General features: G+C 37.7%; 1 pseudogene; it reads right to left on the minus strand.

The window, feature by feature from the left end:
* Window positions 1–265: 265 nt before the first annotated feature.
* On the minus strand, window positions 266–5,042 carry LOC114026563 (annotated as a pseudogene).
* Between the last annotated feature and the right edge of the window lie 3,482 nt (window positions 5,043–8,524).

Genomic DNA, 8,524 nt, shown 5'->3' on the forward strand with positions numbered 1-8,524 from the left:
CCCCAAACCTCAATTTGATGTGTGATGAAGTACTTATGATAAAACATCCTGTGCAAATTGACTAGTGAAAATAATAACCAAAATTGGGGAGCTGCTCTGGTCAACAAGATGATAATGCAAATAGTTATGGAGGGAGGAGTTCATTGTATCATGCCTAGGTCTCTGTCCCAAACACAGCAATGAGCTACTTCTGAACAATGTCTTTCCAGATCCATGTTGAAGTTTCCTTGTACTTCAGTCAAATGTATCACAGGGAGTTCAGTCTTCAGTGTAGGCTCTTTGATCTTCTTTCATTAATGAGAATTTCTCATAGCTCTTTCATTTCGGAGCTTAGTTTCTCAACCATCTTGTTGATGCAGTTGTCCAGCACTAGGGAGTGAGTTGTATATTCAATGACGATGACAGATGGGACATTCCACTTTTTGCTTCATCCCCTCATTGATGCAGTAGGAGCAAAAACTGGGCACAGACAGCCTCAATGAAGTGCTCCAAGCAAATGATTTATTGAAGTTCATTTTCTAGCACAAAATTCACTTGGTTTAGAACCTCTACATTCTTAGCTCTCACTTTCTCTTTCTCTTTCTTGGTTTATTCCAGCTCTTTTTTCTTGGCTTGAATGATTGCTTCAAAGTCCTTCTTGATCCAACTTAATTCTTCCATTAGAATGTGATACTCCTGCAGGGCCTGTACCAGCTGCTTCTTCAGATCCTTTTCTTTTTGCTGCTTCTCCAAACCCTTAAGAGCTGTTTCTTCTCCTAGAAATTTTTCTCTAGCTGTTTCACTCCCTACTGCTACTGAACCTGCTCTTTAGAAGGCTGTTTATAACTGCTGGAGCTCCTCCTCCATCTTCACAATCTCCTTCTAGGCTTGTGACTCTGCTGCTTCACACTCAGAACAGCCACCTGCTTCTCCCACACCCTCACCTGTAGCTTGAGGATCTTGGCCATAGTCTTCTTAAGTATGTCCAAGCTGCTCTGAGACTGTGACAAGCTTGAGTCTTTCTGCTCCTTGCTCCATGGACCTGCTGCTTTTTCTGAAACAATCTGAAGGCCATCCTCTGCTGCTCTCTCCCCACTTGGTCCAGGAGAAGCCAACTTTTGGTCCATGTTTTTAGGGGCCTGTTTGGACATTTTGGCTCTTCCACAGGATTTCTCTGACTGCTCAAAGTCATGAGACACTTTATTTACTTTGGTTCTAGAGTCTGAAGAGCTGTCTATTCCAGGGCTATTCGATTTCTTTAAACTACATTTCCTTTTGGTTCTTGAGTACTTAACTATTGGCCTCTCATTCCTTAGGGCAAGACATAAGTGGATCTTTTCCCAGTCTTCTACTACTTCATATTCATATTTGGCATTCTCCTCATTTTCTAGTGGAACTCCAAGCTAGATTCTGTCTCCCTCCTGGTTAGGATAGGCCAGGCAGAGGTTCCAGGCATTCCTTGTTCAGCCAAACACCATTCAGACTCTTGTTGCCCATCATTGTACACTGGCCCTTGGCATTCTGCTTGAAAACACAGTAGTTTTATAAAACCCCATAGAAAAATGGGAAGTTATCTGAAGCCCAGAAAGAACTCATGGAAGAGCTCAAAAAGGAGCTTAAAATCATACAAGAGAGGTAGAAGAAAAATGAGGAAAAGAAATGAGAGTGAAGCAAGAGAATTATGAAAAAAGAATTAACAGTTTGGAAAACTGCTTAAAAAGTAGAATTGGCCAAATGGAAAAGGATCTATAAAAATCCACTGAAGAAAACAACTCCTTAAATAGTATAATTGGGCAAATGGAAAAGAAGGTACAAAAGCTAATTAAGGAAAACAATACCTTAAGAGTTAGAATTGGGCAAGTGGAAACTAATGACTCTATGACACATCATGAATCAATCAAACAAATTACAAAGAATGAAAAAAATGGAAGAAAATGTAAAATACCTCATGGGAAAAACAACTGTCCTGGAAAATAGATCCAGGAGAGACAATATAAGAATCATTGGGCTACCTGAAAGCCATAATCAAAAAGAGGACCTGGACAGTGCCTTTCAAGAAATTATCAAGGAAGACTGCCCTGATGTCATGGAACCAGAGGGCAAAATAGGCATTGAAAGAATCCACTGGGGGCAGCTAGGTGGTGCAGTGGATAGCACACTGGCCCTGGAGTCAGGAGGACCTGAGTTCAAATCCAACCTCAGACACATAATACTTCCTACCTGTGTGACTCTGGGTAAGTCACTTAACCCCAATTGCCTCACTTAACAACAACAACAACAATAACAACAACAAAGAATACACCAAACACTTCAGGAAAGAGATCCCCCAAGGAACATTTTAGCCAAATTTCAGAACTATCAGGTCAAATAAAACATACTGCAGGTGGCCAGAAAGAAACAATTCAAATATCAGGGCACCACAATCAAGATCACATAGGACTCAGCAACTACAACATTAAAGGAGTGAAGGTCATGGAACACAACATTCTGTAGGACAAAGGAGATAGGACTATAACAAAAATAACTTGCCTGGCAAAATTAAACATAATACACCAAGAGAAAAAAATAGTCATTCAACAAAATAGTAGGATTTCAAGCTTTCATAAGGAAAAGATCATAACTAAATCAAACTTTGATCTCCAATATCAAGACCCAAGAGAAATATAAACAGGTAAAAAGGAAAAAGAAAACATAAGGGATTCAATAGAGCTAAACTGTTTACATTCCTACATGGGAAAATGATACTTGTAATTCTTAAAAAATTATATCACTAACAGATAGAACAGAAGATAGAAGGAATATACATAGACAGAGGGTATGGGCATAAGGTGAATTTGAAGGAATGACATAAAAAAAATTAGGGGATGAGAAAGAGCAGTACAATGAGTGCAGAAGGAAGGGAGAGGTAGAATAGGATAAATTATCTCACACGAAGAGGAGAGAAAGACCTATTACAGTGAAAGGGAAGATGGGAGGAGGGTGATGGTCATTGCTGGAACCTTACTCTCATCAGTATTGAATCAAAGAGGGAATAATATACACAATCAGATGACTATAGAAATCTATCTTATCTGACAGGGAAGTAGAAGGGAAGAAGATTAAGTAAAGAGAAGATTAAGTAAAAATGAGGATTGACAGAAGTGAGAGGAGATGGTGGGTGGTGGTGGTAAACAAAAGCAAAATACTGATGATGTGGGAAAGGGTTAAAGGAGAGAGAAGACAAACAGGATGAAGAATAGGATGGAGGGAAATACACAGGTAATAATCATAACAGTGAATGTGAATGGGATAAATTCTCCCATAAAATGAAAGTGGATAGAACAGTAGATCAAAAACCAGAATCCTATAATATGTTGCTTACAAGAAACACACTTGAAGCAGAGAGACACACACAGAACAAGGGTAAGTGGTTGGAGCAGAATCTATTATGTTCAAGTGGATGTAAAAAAAAAAAGCAGGGGTAGCAATCCTGATCTTCGACAAAATAAAAGCAAAAATAAACCCACTTAAAAGAGATAAGGAAGGAAACTACATCTTGCTAAAAGGTACCATAGACAATGAAGTAATCAAATTAGAAGAGCAAGGAATAGTCTACCTGTCAGATCTATGGGGAGGGGAAGAATTGATGACCAAAGAAGAGAGAGAGAGCATTACAAAATGTAGTAATTTTGATTATATTAAATTGAAAAGCTTTTGTACAAACAATACCAATGCAACCAATATTAGAAGGAAAGCAGAAAGCTGGGAAGCAATCTTTACAGCAAGTATCTCTGATAAAAGCCTCATTTCTCATATATGTAGAGAACTGAGTCAAATTTATGAGAATACAAACCATTCCCCAATTAATAAATGGTCAAAGGATATGAACAGGTAGTTTTCAGATGAAGAAATCAAATCTATCTATGGGCATATCAAGAAGTTCTCTAAATCATTTCTGATTAGAGAAATGTAAATTAAAACAACTCTGAAATACCACCTCATGCCAATCAGATTGGCTAATATGACAAAAAATAAGATGATGAATGTTGGAGAGGATACAGGAAAATTGGGACACTAATGCAGTGTTGGTGGAGTTAAGAACTGATTCAACCATTCTGGAGAACAATTTGGAACTATGCCCAAGGGGCAACCAAACTGTGCATACCCTTTTTGATCTAGCAATACCCCTACTAGGTCTGTATCCCAAAGAGATAATAAAAAAGGAAAAGGACCTACAGGTACAAAAATATTTATAGCAGCCCTATTCATGGTCACAACATATTGGAAATTGAAGGGATGCCTATCATTTGGAGAATGGCTGAACAAGCTATGGTATAAGGATGTAATGGAATACTATTGTGCAATAAGAAATGAGGAACAAGTACATTTCAGGAAAACCTGGAAAGACTCGTTTGAACTGATGTAAAGTAAAATTAGCAGAACCAGGAAAACATTGTACACAGCATCAGCAACATTGTGTGATGATCGCCTATGAATGACTCAGCTCTTCTCAGAAACACAATGATTCAAGACAAGCACAAAGTATCCATGAAGGAAAATACTTTCCATATCCAGATAAAGAACTGATGGACTCTGAATACAGATCAAAGTATATTTTTTGCTTATTTTATTCTTTCTTGTGTTTTTTTTTACTTTTGATCTGTTTCTTCTTCTAGAACCATGATGAATATGGAAATGTTTTATATGATAGTGTATGTATAAACTATATCAAACTGCCTACCATTTTCAGAAGAGGGGAGGGGAGGGAGGAAGGGAGAAAAATTTGGAACTCAAAATGTTGTAAAAATAAATGCTAAAAAGTTTCTTGATTTGCAATTGTAGGAAAAAATAAAATAGTATTTAGCCCCCCCCCAAAAAAACCTAAACAAAATAAAACAAAACAACAACACAGTAATTTTGAGAAATCATCAACAGACAAATTTTAGAAAGCAGCTGGTATGTGACATCAAATCCTCAACTGTCACTTTGCTGTGATCCTCTAGGAACAGCCAGTTGGGGCTCATCTCCACCCAATATAGGCACCAGGCCTGGTGGCCTCAGCTGCAGCCACCAGGATCGCTCATGGCCTGTCAGGCCTGCACAGACCCAGGCCTGATTCTGATCCTGGAACTAATCCCGGCAGCACTGTAAGTCAGCACAAGTCTCTGGGCCCTACCACCCTTCCTCTGCCTTCCCACCTGGATGGATGGCCTCTGTCATATCTAAGTAACAGACAGAATCAATTCCATCAGCTGTTCTTTAGATGAAAGCTTGTGAGGTGAAATTTTTTGAAGCCTAGTCTGCTTTCCTCAGGGCCTGATGTTTGTTGATTCAGTGAGGTTGGCTTAGAGGTGTTTACACTTTACTCAGACCAAACCTTAGCCCCTGGACATCTCAAGTTGTACCACTTTATTTTTGCTTCTCTATGTTCATTTTGTGGAGATTTTCTGTCTGTTTGTGGATGACATCTAGAAAGCCTGGAAATTTCTGACCTCCACCATTTTCCCAGAATATATGGCAACTTTTATGGTAGGTTGCTAGTGAATCAACTTGTTCAGTGACAAGTTCATATGTTAATCTGAAGAATAGACCAACCAAAATTTTATTTTGGCTCATAGGGGGAAGAAAATAACTCTATCAGAGAAACATATGGTAACAATGACATGTTTAATACAGGGATGGAACAAGTGGAAATCAGTTACCCTTAATATAGCTAAGTGAAGTGACTGTGGGCTTTGATATGGACATCAGCCATGTATTTCATCCTACATTTTGGCTCCCTGATTCTTGAGGATATGGCAGCACCACCAGGCAGGAAGTCAACAAACACTTCTTTACCTACCAGGCAATATGATAAACTCTGTAAACATAAAGAGAGACAAAAGCAGTTGGTCTCCTCAAGGAGCTCACATTCTAATGGATGAGACAACCCTGGAACCTATCCATTATATCTATCCATTGAGTATGCTCTGGCACTCTCAGGACCATGTTGCCATATCTTCCTAGCAGGTATTCAAGGGATTGGGGTGCCTTTCTTCTCTATTACCATTGATGAGTTCAAGCTCTGCCCCCACCAGGTATATTGTTATTATATATAATATACACATTATATATACACATATATACATTGTATACACTGATATACATCATTAGGGGCTTTTGATTAGCACTACAATTCCATTTAGCCATTCAAAATTGATTAGCTTTCTACAACCTCAGTCTCTTAGTTGGGGGTGGAAATTAGTTTTATAACTTGGCTTAGTTCTTACTTAGCACTAGTCCCACAAAGTTCCTGTCTAGATGCAGTATGACTTCTTGGTTAGTCTTTCTGTGTGGCTGGGACCCCAAAGGTCACTCCCTTTCAGCATCAATGCTGCAATGGCTACAAAACCCAGCCTGAATACTAATTTCTAGATGTCTGAGCTTTGCTCTTCTGACCTATGAAACTCTCAAGATCAGAAATTTGACTCCCTTTACCTAAAAAAGAAAAGAACAAAAGTCCAAGGACTGAAGTAAATTTCTTGGGGCCACATGGTCTCAGGGGGGTAAGATCTTTCCATTTTCAGCATGGTATCTCAATAGACACCATGAGGGATAAAGAGTCACCAAGATCTTCCAGGAGCAACTGAGACAAAAGGGGCCATGGCTGATGCTGATAGGCCCTTTTGAATGAATCAAAGAGCCTACTTTTTAAATAGTTAGCCATCTTGAATGATTTAGGGAATATCTATCCATGATACACTGTCTCTCCAAGGCACTTCCTTTATACTTTATACTTTCTTATACTTTATACCTCTTCATGGTTCTCCCAGAAGCAAGCCTTCTAGCATCTTCCATATGGAGAGGTTGTTTCAGTGGATCAAGATGATAGAGTCTGCCCATATACCAGATCTCCATTACATGTACATAATATATACAGTGTAAATGGAAGATAATCTCAGAGCAAAGGCACTAGCAGTGGTCAAGACTGGGAAAAGCCTCCTACAGAAGGTGGGATCTAAGCCGAGTCTTGAAAGAAGGTAGGATGTGGAGGTAAGGAGTAAGAACATTCCAGAAATGGGGGGGGTAATAGTTAGTGAAAAGGTAAGGAAATGGGACATGGAACTTATGGAAGAGAAAAGTAGACCATTGTCACTGGATTGTAGAGTAAAGAGAGGGGAGTAAGATTTTTCATTTAGTTTTTTATTTTTCTCAATTACATGTAAATAAAAATTTTAATATTCATTTTAAAAAATTTTAACTTTCAAATTCTCTCCATCTCTCCCTTCTCTCCTCCTATAGCAGCAAATGAATATAATAACTTTGTATCTGAGAAGTGTAAAGGCTTAAGATTTTGAGATAAGAATTCATTATTTGGTAAAAATTATAGGGAAAACTGGAAAGCAGTATGGCAGAAATTGGGCATAGACCAATATCTTACTCTATTTACCAAGATAATGTAAGAATGGATATATGACCTAAATATAAAGAGAGATATTACAAGAAAATTAGAAGAACATGGAACATATTGCTTATCAGACTTATGAAAAGGCAAAAATTTATGAGTAAACAAGAGATAGAAAGCAAAGTTAGGTATAAAATTGATAATTTCAATTACATTAAATTAAAAAGTTGTTATATAAATAAAACATGTGTAACCAAGAGCAGAAGGAAAGTAGGGGAAATTTTGTAGACAGTTTCTCAGATAGAGGTCTCATATCTCAAATATAAAGAATTTCCCCGAATGATAAATGATCAAAGGATATGAACAGGAAGTTTTCCAGTGAAGAAATTAAAAAAATACAGTCATATGAAAAAATACTCTAAATCATTATTGATTAGAGAAATGCTGATTAAAACAACCTTGAGATATCAATTCACACCTACCAGGTTGGCTGAAATGATTGAAGGGGAAAGTGACAGATGTTGGAGGGGATGGGGAAAAACTGGAACACTAATTCATTGTGGAATTGTAAAATGATCCAACCATTTTGGAGAGCAATCTGGAATTATTTGCCCAAAGTTATTAAACTGCCTATACCCATTGATACAGCAGTACCACTACTAGGTCAATTTCCAAAGATGATTAGGGAAAAAGGAAAAGAATCTCTATGTTCTAAAATGTTTATAGCAGCTCTCTTTGGGGTAGCAAAGAATTGGAAATTGCAGGGGTGTCCATCAATTGGGGAATGGCTGAACAAATTGTGCTATCTGATTGTGGTGGAATACTACTGTGCTTTAAGAAATGATGAGCTCAATGATCTCAGAAAAACATGGAAAGACTTGCATGAAATAATGAAGAGTGAAATGAATAGCATAAAGAGAACATTGTATACAGTAATTGCAATATCGTTTTAAGAAGGACTTTGAGCCAATAAGTTATTCTGACTATTATAAACACCCAAATTAACTATAAAGGACATATGAAGAAAGATGCTATCTGCATCTAGAGAAAGAACTGATAAATAGAAGTATGTACAGAATAATTTTACATGTATTACATATATATGTATACACACACACCTATTTGTGTCTATGGTGGTCATTTCTAGTGTGGGGGAGAGAGGGAAGAAAAAAAGAAAAAAGT

The sequence above is a fragment of the Vombatus ursinus genome, unplaced genomic scaffold, assembly GCF_900497805.2.
Source record: "Vombatus ursinus unplaced genomic scaffold, bare-nosed wombat genome assembly UNPS02014841.1, whole genome shotgun sequence".
NCBI classification, from domain to species: Eukaryota; Metazoa; Chordata; class Mammalia; order Diprotodontia; family Vombatidae; genus Vombatus; species Vombatus ursinus.